The 13782-nt window shown below is 32.7% G+C and overlaps 4 non-coding genes across 4 annotated transcripts; all 4 read right to left on the bottom strand.

Annotated features, from left to right (window-relative positions):
• Positions 1–4206: 4206 nt before the first annotated feature.
• On the bottom strand, positions 4207–4278 carry TRNAQ-UUG (transfer RNA glutamine (anticodon UUG)). Its single transcript has one exon. It is a non-coding gene; the product is annotated as a tRNA-Gln (tRNA).
• A 2266-nt stretch (positions 4279–6544) lies between these two features.
• Positions 6545–6616, bottom strand: TRNAQ-UUG (transfer RNA glutamine (anticodon UUG)). The gene has a single exon. It is a non-coding gene; the product is annotated as a tRNA-Gln (tRNA).
• Positions 6617–8882: 2266 nt separating this feature from the next.
• On the bottom strand, positions 8883–8954 carry TRNAQ-UUG (transfer RNA glutamine (anticodon UUG)). Its single transcript has one exon. It is a non-coding gene; the product is annotated as a tRNA-Gln (tRNA).
• A 2266-nt stretch (positions 8955–11220) lies between these two features.
• On the bottom strand, positions 11221–11292 carry TRNAQ-UUG (transfer RNA glutamine (anticodon UUG)). Its single transcript has one exon. It is a non-coding gene; the product is annotated as a tRNA-Gln (tRNA).
• Between the last annotated feature and the right edge of the window lie 2490 nt (positions 11293–13782).

Raw genomic sequence — 13782 nt, 5'->3', positions numbered from 1 at the left:
AGTTTGAAAAATGTCATATTTAAGAACTTACTTTGAATATTACCCTATATAAAGTATTTATGCATATGTAGCAGTGTGAGTCTTTATGACTATATGAAAATGTAAACATATAAATCATGACTAAACATAACTAGTAGAGGTGAAAAAACAAAGAGTTGATGCCTCTCCAAATTTGAATCATGAGCATTTTTTCCTCTTTTTTCTATATATTCAGAAATTGAGATAGTTGATTTTTGCTCATTTTTTCTGTAACAATATAGCTGATTTATACAGCAAGCATGAGTTGTTTAAAGTGGTGAAAAATAAAATCAGATTAGTCTCTATCTGTAATACATCTAATCAAAAGAATATGTTTTATGATTACAGATTGACTGTTGGAAATCCGTCTGAGGACCTTTTTGCTCCACAATTTCAAGACTAAGGATCAGAATGACAAGTCTTGTATCTCAATAATACCGCAATTTTGATTCCTCTAGTATTGTTTTGAGGACTGCTTCTCCAGTAAAATGTTCTGTATTCCCCTGATCAATAACAGGAAGGTTAGAAATGGTGGAGTTGTGAATTAGCTCTCTGAAATGTGTTTGAGAAAAACAGGATGTGATTTAAAAATGTCTAAATATTTTGAGAAGAACTTTGGTTTACATGTATTGAACAATTTCAGTTTCTACAACTTGCAAACAGCTCATAGACATTGAGAAAACAATAATTTAATGACTATTTCAGCCTACTGGCATTTGCTGTGTGCTATAAATCAGCAAAGCTGACAAATGTGGAGTAGTTCAAGAGCAACAAAACGGCCCAGCAAACTTTGAAGTCAGATCATTGAATTCAAATTCCAAAGGGTTAACCATTACACCATGGAACCACCTATACCAGAGTCAGAGGTTCTGTTGCAGCAATTTGGAAATGTTTAAGGTTTTATTCTTATACAGTCAAAGACGAACAGCATTTTATAACTTTCAGAATCTGGTAAATCCTTTCATATTTAAAACACTTATGGAAGGATGCCTTTCCAAAAAAACAAATAGCATTATAACTCCTTTTACTACTCCTATCCAATTGGTACATAGGTTTTGCATCAACAATAAAGCTACCCACTGAGGCATTCTCTTCTTTCACAATGGAAAAAGCAGTCAACTTGATAAGGGTTCCATGGAGTAATGGGCATCACTCTGGGTCCCGAATCTAGTGATCCAAGTTCAAATTTCAGTGAGGGCTTCCAGACTTTTAGAATTTAATATGCCATTGATATTTAAGAAGTGTTATCTCAGAAAATACAATATTCACTTTATATACTTATACATATGAACTTGTATGTAGCTATTGATGTATATGTAGCCATATCTTTCTTTGTAGCTCTATAAAAATATAAAATACAAATGATTAAGAATAGAATCTGTAGAGATGAAAATCAGAAACAGATGTTGTCTATTCATATTTCAACACAAGTAGATTTGCCTCTCTCTTCTACATGTCCAGGAAATGAGATAGTTACTTTTTGCTGATTTGTTTCTGACCATATTATTAACTTCTACAGTGCATGTAACATGTTAATAATTTTGAAAGAGAAAACAAGATTAATACCTATGATACGTCTAATCAAATGAATGTATTTTGTGATTGTTGAATTACCATTGAAAATCAGTGAGAAGATTGTTTTCTTTTTCAGTTTCAAGGTTAACATCAAAACCGTATATCTTCAATCGCAATAATACCCCACTTTTGATTCCTCTACTTATGGTTTGATGAATGCTTGTTAATACATATTCCCCCATTTACATTATCAATAAATGGAAGATTTAAAAATGTTACGTCTGGATTAATCCTTCTGAAATGAGTTTGAAAAAAAAACACAATATGTTTATAAAATGGCCCCACCGCGATTTGAACTCGGATCGTTGGATTCAAAGTCCAAAGTGCTAACCATTACACCAAGGAACCACCCACGCGAAAAGCACCCAGATTGCTGCAGCAATTTGGAAATATGGTCGTTTTTAATATTACACAAACAAAGATGAACTGCATTTTATTACTTTCATATTCTGGTAAACATTTGCATATTTAAAACTGCTTGGAAAGGATGTTGCGCAAAACAGTTAAATAACATTAGAATTTGTTGGATATTACTTATCACATGGGATATCATTTTGCAATAACATGTAAGCGGCAAACTGAGGAATTCTCTTCTCTCACAATGGAAAACTCAGACTAATACAGAAGCCTTGCATAATGTAATGGTAAGCACTCTGAACACTTAATCCAGTGGTCCGTGTTCAAGTATCAGTGGGACCTTCGTGAGCTCTAAGATCATCGTTTCCCTTTACTTGTTGGAATTTTTAGTTTGAAAAATGTCATATTTAAGAACTTACTTTGAATATTACCCTATATAAAGTATTTATGCATATGTAGCAGTGTGAGTCTTTATGACTATATGAAAATGTAAACATATAAATCATGACTAAACATAACTAGTAGAGGTGAAAAAACAAAGAGTTGATGCCTCTCCAAATTTGAATCATGAGCATTTTTTCCTCTTTTTTCTATATATTCAGAAATTGAGATAGTTGATTTTTGCTCATTTTTCTGTAACAATATAGCTGATTTATACAGCAAGCATGAGTTGTTTAAAGTGGTGAAAAATAAAATCAGATTAGTCTCTATCTGTAATACATCTAATCAAAAGAATATGTTTTATGATTACAGATTGACTGTTGGAAATCCGTCTGAGGACCTTTTTGCTCCACAATTTCAAGACTAAGGATCAGAATGACAAGTCTTGTATCTCAATAATACCGCAATTTTGATTCCTCTAGTATTGTTTTGAGGACTGCTTCTCCATTAAAATGTTCTGTATTCCCCTGATCAATAACAGGAAGGTTAGAAATGGTGGAGTTGTGAATTAGCTCTCTGAAATGTGTTTGAGAAAAACAGGATGTGATTTAAAAATGTCTAAATATTTTGAGAAGAACTTTGGTTTACATGTATTGAACAATTTCAGTTTCTACAACTTGCAAACAGCTCATAGACATTGAGAAAACAATAATTTAATGACTATTTCAGCCTACTGGCATTTGCTGTGTGCTATAAATCAGCAAAGCTGACAAATGTGGAGTAGTTCAAGAGCAACAAAACGGCCCAGCAAACTTTGAAGTCAGATCATTGAATTCAAATTCCAAAGGGTTAACCATTACACCATGGAACCACCTATACCAGAGTCAGAGGTTCTGTTGCAGCAATTTGGAAATGTTTAAGGTTTTATTCTTATACAGTCAAAGACGAACAGCATTTTATAACTTTCAGAATCTGGTAAATCCTTTCATATTTAAAACACTTATGGAAGGATGCCTTTCCAAAAAAACAAATAGCATTATAACTCCTTTTACTACTCCTATCCAATTGGTACATAGGTTTTGCATCAACAATAAAGCTACCCACTGAGGCATTCTCTTCTTTCACAATGGAAAAAGCAGTCAACTTGATAAGGGTTCCATGGAGTAATGGGCATCACTCTGGGTCCCGAATCTAGTGATCCAAGTTCAAATTTCAGTGAGGGCTTCCAGACTTTTAGAATTTAATATGCCATTGATATTTAAGAAGTGTTATCTCAGAAAATATAATATTCACTTTATATACTTATACATATGAACTTGTATGTAGCTATTGATGTATATGTAGCCATATCTTTCTTTGTAGCTCTATAAAAATATAAAATACAAATGATTAAGAATAGAATCTGTAGAGATGAAAATCAGAAACAGATGTTGTCTATTCATATTTCAACACAAGTAGATTTGCCTCTCTCTTCTACATGTCCAGGAAATGAGATAGTTACTTTTTGCTGATTTGTTTCTGACCATATTATTAACTTCTACAGTGCATGTAACATGTTAATAATTTTGAAAGAGAAAACAAGATTAATACCTATGATACGTCTAATCAAATGAATGTATTTTGTGATTGTTGAATTACCATTGAAAATCAGTGAGAAGATTGTTTTCTTTTTCAGTTTCAAGGTTAACATCAAAACCGTATATCTTCAATCGCAATAATACCCCACTTTTGATTCCTCTACTTATGGTTTGATGAATGCTTGTTAATACATATTCCCCCATTTACATTATCAATAAATGGAAGATTTAAAAATGTTACGTCTGGATTAATCCTTCTGAAATGAGTTTGAAAAAAAAACACAATATGTTTATAAAATGGCCCCACCGAGATTTGAACTCGGATCGTTGGATTCAAAGTCCAAAGTGCTAACCATTACACCATGGAACCACCCACGCGAAAAGCACCCAGATTGCTGCAGCAATTTGGAAATATGGTCGTTTTTAATATTACACAAACAAAGATGAACTGCATTTTATTACTTTCATATTCTGGTAAACATTTGCATATTTAAAACTGCTTGGAAAGGATGTTGCGCAAAACAGTTAAATAACATTAGAATTTGTTGGATATTACTTATCACATGGGATATCATTTTGCAATAACATGTAAGCGGCAAACTGAGGAATTCTCTTCTCTCACAATGGAAAACTCAGACTAATACAGAAGCCTTGCATAATGTAATGGTAAGCACTCTGAACACTTAATCCAGTGGTCCGTGTTCAAGTATCAGTGGGACCTTCGTGAGCTCTAAGATCATCGTTTCCCTTTACTTGTTGGAATTTTTAGTTTGAAAAATGTCATATTTAAGAACTTACTTTGAATATTACCCTATATAAAGTATTTATGCATATGTAGCAGTGTGAGTCTTTATGACTATATGAAAATGTAAACATATAAATCATGACTAAACATAACTAGTAGAGGTGAAAAAACAAAGAGTTGATGCCTCTCCAAATTTGAATCATGAGCATTTTTTCCTCTTTTTTCTATATATTCAGAAATTGAGATAGTTGATTTTTGCTCATTTTTTCTGTAACAATATAGCTGATTTATACAGCAAGCATGAGTTGTTTAAAGTGGTGAAAAATAAAATCAGATTAGTCTCTATCTGTAATACATCTAATCAAAAGAATATGTTTTATGATTACAGATTGACTGTTGGAAATCCGTCTGAGGACCTTTTTGCTCCACAATTTCAAGACTAAGGATCAGAATGACAAGTCTTGTATCTCAATAATACCGCAATTTTGATTCCTCTAGTATTGTTTTGAGGACTGCTTCTCCATTAAAATGTTCTGTATTCCCCTGATCAATAACAGGAAGGTTAGAAATGGTGGAGTTGTGAATTAGCTCTCTGAAATGTGTTTGAGAAAAACAGGATGTGATTTAAAAATGTCTAAATATTTTGAGAAGAACTTTGGTTTACATGTATTGAACAATTTCAGTTTCTACAACTTGCAAACAGCTCATAGACATTGAGAAAACAATAATTTAATGACTATTTCAGCCTACTGGCATTTGCTGTGTGCTATAAATCAGCAAAGCTGACAAATGTGGAGTAGTTCAAGAGCAACAAAACGGCCCAGCAAACTTTGAAGTCAGATCATTGAATTCAAATTCCAAAGGGTTAACCATTACACCATGGAACCACCTATACCAGAGTCAGAGGTTCTGTTGCAGCAATTTGGAAATGTTTAAGGTTTTATTCTTATACAGTCAAAGACGAACAGCATTTTATAACTTTCAGAATCTGGTAAATCCTTTCATATTTAAAACACTTATGGAAGGATGCCTTTCCAAAAAAACAAATAGCATTATAACTCCTTTTACTACTCCTATCCAATTGGTACATAGGTTTTGCATCAACAATAAAGCTACCCACTGAGGCATTCTCTTCTTTCACAATGGAAAAAGCAGTCAACTTGATAAGGGTTCCATGGAGTAATGGGCATCACTCTGGGTCCCGAATCTAGTGATCCAAGTTCAAATTTCAGTGAGGGCTTCCAGACTTTTAGAATTTAATATGCCATTGATATTTAAGAAGTGTTATCTCAGAAAATATAATATTCACTTTATATACTTATACATATGAACTTGTATGTAGCTATTGATGTATATGTAGCCATATCTTTCTTTGTAGCTCTATAAAAATATAAAATACAAATGATTAAGAATAGAATCTGTAGAGATGAAAATCAGAAACAGATGTTGTCTATTCATATTTCAACACAAGTAGATTTGCCTCTCTCTTCTACATGTCCAGGAAATGAGATAGTTACTTTTTGCTGATTTGTTTCTGACCATATTATTAACTTCTACAGTGCATGTAACATGTTAATAATTTTGAAAGAGAAAACAAGATTAATACCTATGATACGTCTAATCAAATGAATGTATTTTGTGATTGTTGAATTACCATTGAAAATCAGTGAGAAGATTGTTTTCTTTTTCAGTTTCAAGGTTAACATCAAAACCGTATATCTTCAATCGCAATAATACCCCACTTTTGATTCCTCTACTTATGGTTTGATGAATGCTTGTTAATACATATTCCCCCATTTACATTATCAATAAATGGAAGATTTAAAAATGTTACGTCTGGATTAATCCTTCTGAAATGAGTTTGAAAAAAAAACACAATATGTTTATAAAATGGCCCCACCGAGATTTGAACTCGGATCGTTGGATTCAAAGTCCAAAGTGCTAACCATTACACCATGGAACCACCCACGCGAAAAGCACCCAGATTGCTGCAGCAATTTGGAAATATGGTCGTTTTTAATATTACACAAACAAAGATGAACTGCATTTTATTACTTTCATATTCTGGTAAACATTTGCATATTTAAAACTGCTTGGAAAGGATGTTGCGCAAAACAGTTAAATAACATTAGAATTTGTTGGATATTACTTATCACATGGGATATCATTTTGCAATAACATGTAAGCGGCAAACTGAGGAATTCTCTTCTCTCACAATGGAAAACTCAGACTAATACAGAAGCCTTGCATAATGTAATGGTAAGCACTCTGAACACTTAATCCAGTGGTCCGTGTTCAAGTATCAGTGGGACCTTCGTGAGCTCTAAGATCATCGTTTCCCTTTACTTGTTGGAATTTTTAGTTTGAAAAATGTCATATTTAAGAACTTACTTTGAATATTACCCTATATAAAGTATTTATGCATATGTAGCAGTGTGAGTCTTTATGACTATATGAAAATGTAAACATATAAATCATGACTAAACATAACTAGTAGAGGTGAAAAAACAAAGAGTTGATGCCTCTCCAAATTTGAATCATGAGCATTTTTTCCTCTTTTTTCTATATATTCAGAAATTGAGATAGTTGATTTTTGCTCATTTTTTCTGTAACAATATAGCTGATTTATACAGCAAGCATGAGTTGTTTAAAGTGGTGAAAAATAAAATCAGATTAGTCTCTATCTGTAATACATCTAATCAAAAGAATATGTTTTATGATTACAGATTGACTGTTGGAAATCCGTCTGAGGACCTTTTTGCTCCACAATTTCAAGACTAAGGATCAGAATGACAAGTCTTGTATCTCAATAATACCGCAATTTTGATTCCTCTAGTATTGTTTTGAGGACTGCTTCTCCATTAAAATGTTCTGTATTCCCCTGATCAATAACAGGAAGGTTAGAAATGGTGGAGTTGTGAATTAGCTCTCTGAAATGTGTTTGAGAAAAACAGGATGTGATTTAAAAATGTCTAAATATTTTGAGAAGAACTTTGGTTTACATGTATTGAACAATTTCAGTTTCTACAACTTGCAAACAGCTCATAGACATTGAGAAAACAATAATTTAATGACTATTTCAGCCTACTGGCATTTGCTGTGTGCTATAAATCAGCAAAGCTGACAAATGTGGAGTAGTTCAAGAGCAACAAAACGGCCCAGCAAACTTTGAAGTCAGATCATTGAATTCAAATTCCAAAGGGTTAACCATTACACCATGGAACCACCTATACCAGAGTCAGAGGTTCTGTTGCAGCAATTTGGAAATGTTTAAGGTTTTATTCTTATACAGTCAAAGACGAACAGCATTTTATAACTTTCAGAATCTGGTAAATCCTTTCATATTTAAAACACTTATGGAAGGATGCCTTTCCAAAAAAACAAATAGCATTATAACTCCTTTTACTACTCCTATCCAATTGGTACATAGGTTTTGCATCAACAATAAAGCTACCCACTGAGGCATTCTCTTCTTTCACAATGGAAAAAGCAGTCAACTTGATAAGGGTTCCATGGAGTAATGGGCATCACTCTGGGTCCCGAATCTAGTGATCCAAGTTCAAATTTCAGTGAGGGCTTCCAGACTTTTAGAATTTAATATGCCATTGATATTTAAGAAGTGTTATCTCAGAAAATATAATATTCACTTTATATACTTATACATATGAACTTGTATGTAGCTATTGATGTATATGTAGCCATATCTTTCTTTGTAGCTCTATAAAAATATAAAATACAAATGATTAAGAATAGAATCTGTAGAGATGAAAATCAGAAACAGATGTTGTCTATTCATATTTCAACACAAGTAGATTTGCCTCTCTCTTCTACATGTCCAGGAAATGAGATAGTTACTTTTTGCTGATTTGTTTCTGACCATATTATTAACTTCTACAGTGCATGTAACATGTTAATAATTTTGAAAGAGAAAACAAGATTAATACCTATGATACGTCTAATCAAATGAATGTATTTTGTGATTGTTGAATTACCATTGAAAATCAGTGAGAAGATTGTTTTCTTTTTCAGTTTCAAGGTTAACATCAAAACCGTATATCTTCAATCGCAATAATACCCCACTTTTGATTCCTCTACTTATGGTTTGATGAATGCTTGTTAATACATATTCCCCCATTTACATTATCAATAAATGGAAGATTTAAAAATGTTACGTCTGGATTAATCCTTCTGAAATGAGTTTGAAAAAAAAACACAATATGTTTATAAAATGGCCCCACCGAGATTTGAACTCGGATCGTTGGATTCAAAGTCCAAAGTGCTAACCATTACACCATGGAACCACCCACGCGAAAAGCACCCAGATTGCTGCAGCAATTTGGAAATATGGTCGTTTTTAATATTACACAAACAAAGATGAACTGCATTTTATTACTTTCATATTCTGGTAAACATTTGCATATTTAAAACTGCTTGGAAAGGATGTTGCGCAAAACAGTTAAATAACATTAGAATTTGTTGGATATTACTTATCACATGGGATATCATTTTGCAATAACATGTAAGCGGCAAACTGAGGAATTCTCTTCTCTCACAATGGAAAACTCAGACTAATACAGAAGCCTTGCATAATGTAATGGTAAGCACTCTGAACACTTAATCCAGTGGTCCGTGTTCAAGTATCAGTGGGACCTTCGTGAGCTCTAAGATCATCGTTTCCCTTTACTTGTTGGAATTTTTAGTTTGAAAAATGTCATATTTAAGAACTTACTTTGAATATTACCCTATATAAAGTATTTATGCATATGTAGCAGTGTGAGTCTTTATGACTATATGAAAATGTAAACATATAAATCATGACTAAACATAACTAGTAGAGGTGAAAAAACAAAGAGTTGATGCCTCTCCAAATTTGAATCATGAGCATTTTTTCCTCTTTTTTCTATATATTCAGAAATTGAGATAGTTGATTTTTGCTCATTTTTTCTGTAACAATATAGCTGATTTATACAGCAAGCATGAGTTGTTTAAAGTGGTGAAAAATAAAATCAGATTAGTCTCTATCTGTAATACATCTAATCAAAAGAATATGTTTTATGATTACAGATTGACTGTTGGAAATCCGTCTGAGGACCTTTTTGCTCCACAATTTCAAGACTAAGGATCAGAATGACAAGTCTTGTATCTCAATAATACCGCAATTTTGATTCCTCTAGTATTGTTTTGAGGACTGCTTCTCCATTAAAATGTTCTGTATTCCCCTGATCAATAACAGGAAGGTTAGAAATGGTGGAGTTGTGAATTAGCTCTCTGAAATGTGTTTGAGAAAAACAGGATGTGATTTAAAAATGTCTAAATATTTTGAGAAGAACTTTGGTTTACATGTATTGAACAATTTCAGTTTCTACAACTTGCAAACAGCTCATAGACATTGAGAAAACAATAATTTAATGACTATTTCAGCCTACTGGCATTTGCTGTGTGCTATAAATCAGCAAAGCTGACAAATGTGGAGTAGTTCAAGAGCAACAAAACGGCCCAGCAAACTTTGAAGTCAGATCATTGAATTCAAATTCCAAAGGGTTAACCATTACACCATGGAACCACCTATACCAGAGTCAGAGGTTCTGTTGCAGCAATTTGGAAATGTTTAAGGTTTTTTTCTTATACAGTCAAAGACGAACAGCATTTTATAACTTTCAGAATCTGGTAAATCTTTACATATTTAAAACACTTATGGAAGGATGCCTTTCCAAAAAAACAAATAGCATTATAACTCCTTTTACTACTCCTATCTAAATGGTACATAGGTTTTGCAGCAACAATAAAGCTACCCACTGAGGCATTCTCTTCTTTCACAATGGAAAAAACAGTCAACTTGATAAGGGTTCCATGGAGTAATGGGCATCACTCTGGGTCCCGAATCTAGTGATCCAAGTTCAAATTTCAGTGAGGGCTTCCAGACTTTTAGAATTTAATATGCCATTGATATTTAAGAAGTGTTATCTCAGAAAATATAATATTCACTTTATATACTTATACATATGAACTTGTATGTAGCTATTGATGTATATGTAGCCATATCTTTCTTTGTAGCTCTATAAAAATATAAAATACAAATGATTAAGAATAGAATCTGTAGAGATGAAAATCAGAAACAGATGTTGTCTATTCATATTTCAACACAAGTAGATTTGCCTCTCTCTTCTACATGTCCAGGAAATGAGATAGTTACTTTTTGCTGATTTGTTTCTGACCATATTATTAACTTCTACAGTGCATGTAACATGTTAATAATTTTGAAAGAGAAAACAAGATTAATACCTATGATACGTCTAATCAAATGAATGTATTTTGTGATTGTTGAATTACCATTGAAAATCAGTGAGAAGATTGTTTTCTTTTTCAGTTTCAAGGTTAACATCAAAACCGTATATCTTCAATCGCAATAATACCCCACTTTTGATTCCTCTACTTATGGTTTGATGAATGCTTGTTAATACATATTCCCCCATTTACATTATCAATAAATGGAAGATTTAAAAATGTTACGTCTGGATTAATCCTTCTGAAATGAGTTTGAAAAAAAAACACAATATGTTTATAAAATGGCCCCACCGAGATTTGAACTCGGATCGTTGGATTCAAAGTCCAAAGTGCTAACCATTACACCATGGAACCACCCACGCGAAAAGCACCCAGATTGCTGCAGCAATTTGGAAATATGGTAGTTTTTAATATTACACAAACAAAGATGAACTGCATTTTATTACTTTCATATTCTGGTAAACATTTGCATATTTAAAACTGCTTGGAAAGGATGTTGCGCAAAACAGTTAAATAACATTAGAATTTGTTGGATATTACTTATCACATGGGATATCATTTTGCAATAACATGTAAGCGGCAAACTGAGGAATTCTCTTCTCTCACAATGGAAAACTCAGACTAATACAGAAGCCTTGCATAATGTAATGGTAAGCACTCTGAACACTTAATCCAGTGGTCCGTGTTCAAGTATCAGTGGGACCTTCGTGAGCTCTAAGATCATCGTTTCCCTTTACTTGTTGGAATTTTTAGTTTGAAAAATGTCATATTTAAGAACTTACTTTGAATATTACCCTATATAAAGTATTTATGCATATGTAGCAGTGTGAGTCTTTATGACTATATGAAAATGTAAACATATAAATCATGACTAAACATAACTAGTAGAGGTGAAAAAACAAAGAGTTGATGCCTCTCCAAATTTGAATCATGAGCATTTTTTCCTCTTTTTTCTATATATTCAGAAATTGAGATAGTTGATTTTTGCTCATTTTTTCTGTAACAATATAGCTGATTTATACAGCAAGCATGAGTTGTTTAAAGTGGTGAAAAATAAAATCAGATTAGTCTCTATCTGTAATACATCTAATCAAAAGAATATGTTTTATGATTACAGATTGACTGTTGGAAATCCGTCTGAGGACCTTTTTGCTCCACAATTTCAAGACTAAGGATCAGAATGACAAGTCTTGTATCTCAATAATACCGCAATTTTGATTCCTCTAGTATTGTTTTGAGGACTGCTTCTCCATTAAAATGTTCTGTATTCCCCTGATCAATAACAGGAAGGTTAGAAATGGTGGAGTTGTGAATTAGCTCTCTGAAATGTGTTTGAGAAAAACAGGATGTGATTTAAAAATGTCTAAATATTTTGAGAAGAACTTTGGTTTACATGTATTGAACAATTTCAGTTTCTACAACTTGCAAACAGCTCATAGACATTGAGAAAACAATAATTTAATGACTATTTCAGCCTACTGGCATTTGCTGTGTGCTATAAATCAGCAAAGCTGACAAATGTGGAGTAGTTCAAGAGCAACAAAACGGCCCAGCAAACTTTGAAGTCAGATCATTGAATTCAAATTCCAAAGGGTTAACCATTACACCATGGAACCACCTATACCAGAGTCAGAGGTTCTGTTGCAGCAATTTGGAAATGTTTAAGGTTTTTTTCTTATACAGTCAAAGACGAACAGCATTTTATAACTTTCAGAATCTGGTAAATCTTTACATATTTAAAACACTTATGGAAGGATGCCTTTCCAAAAAAACAAATAGCATTATAACTCCTTTTACTACTCCTATCTAAATGGTACATAGGTTTTGCAGCAACAATAAAGCTACCCACTGAGGCATTCTCTTCTTTCACAATGGAAAAAACAGTCAACTTGATAAGGGTTCCATTGAGTAATGGGCATCACTCTGGGTCCCAAATCTAGTGATCCAGGTTCAAATCTCAGTGAGGGCTTCCAGGCTTTTAGAATTTAATATGCCATTGATATTTAAGAATTGTTATCTCAGAAAATATAATATTCACTTTATATACTTATACATATGAACTTGTATGTAGCTATTGATGTATATGTAGCCATATCTTTCTTTGTAGCTCTATAAAAATATAAAAAACAAATGATTAAGAATAGAATCTGTAGAGGTGAAAATCAGAAACAGATGTTGTCTATTCATATTTTAACAGAAGTAGATGTTCCTCTCTCTTCTATATGTCCAGGAAATGAGATAGTTACTTTTTGCTCATTTCTTTCTGACCATATTATTAACTTCTACAGTGCATTTAACATGTTAATAATTTTGAAAGAGAAAACAAGATTAATACCTATGATATGTCTAATCAAATGAGTGTATTTTGTGATTTTTGAATTACCTTTGAAAATCAGTGTGAAGATTGTTTTCTTTTTCAGTTTCAAGATTAACATCAAAACCGTATATCTTCAATCGCAATAATACCCCACTTTTGATTCCTCTACTTATGGTTTGTTAAATGCTTGTTAAATAAATGTTGCCCCATTTACATTATCAATAAATGGAAGATTTAAAAATGTTAAGTCTTGAATAATCCTTCTGAAATGAGTTTGAAAAAAACACGATATGTTTATAAAATGGTCCCACCCCGATTTGAACTAGGATCGTTGGATTCAAAGTCCAAAGTGCTAACCATTTCACCATGGAACCACCCGTTGTAAAAGCCACCAGATTGCTGCAGCAATTTGGAAATATGGTTGTTTTTAATATTACACAAACGAAGATGAACTGCATTTGATTACTTTCATATTCTGGTAAACATTTGCATATTTAAAACTGCTTGGAAAGGATGTTGCCCAAAAC

This window comes from Pleurodeles waltl, chromosome 2_1 (assembly GCF_031143425.1).
Source record: "Pleurodeles waltl isolate 20211129_DDA chromosome 2_1, aPleWal1.hap1.20221129, whole genome shotgun sequence".
NCBI classification, from domain to species: Eukaryota; Metazoa; Chordata; class Amphibia; order Caudata; family Salamandridae; genus Pleurodeles; species Pleurodeles waltl.
Note: the sequence above shows the minus strand (reverse complement) of the source record. Positions and strands in the feature narration are given on the sequence as shown.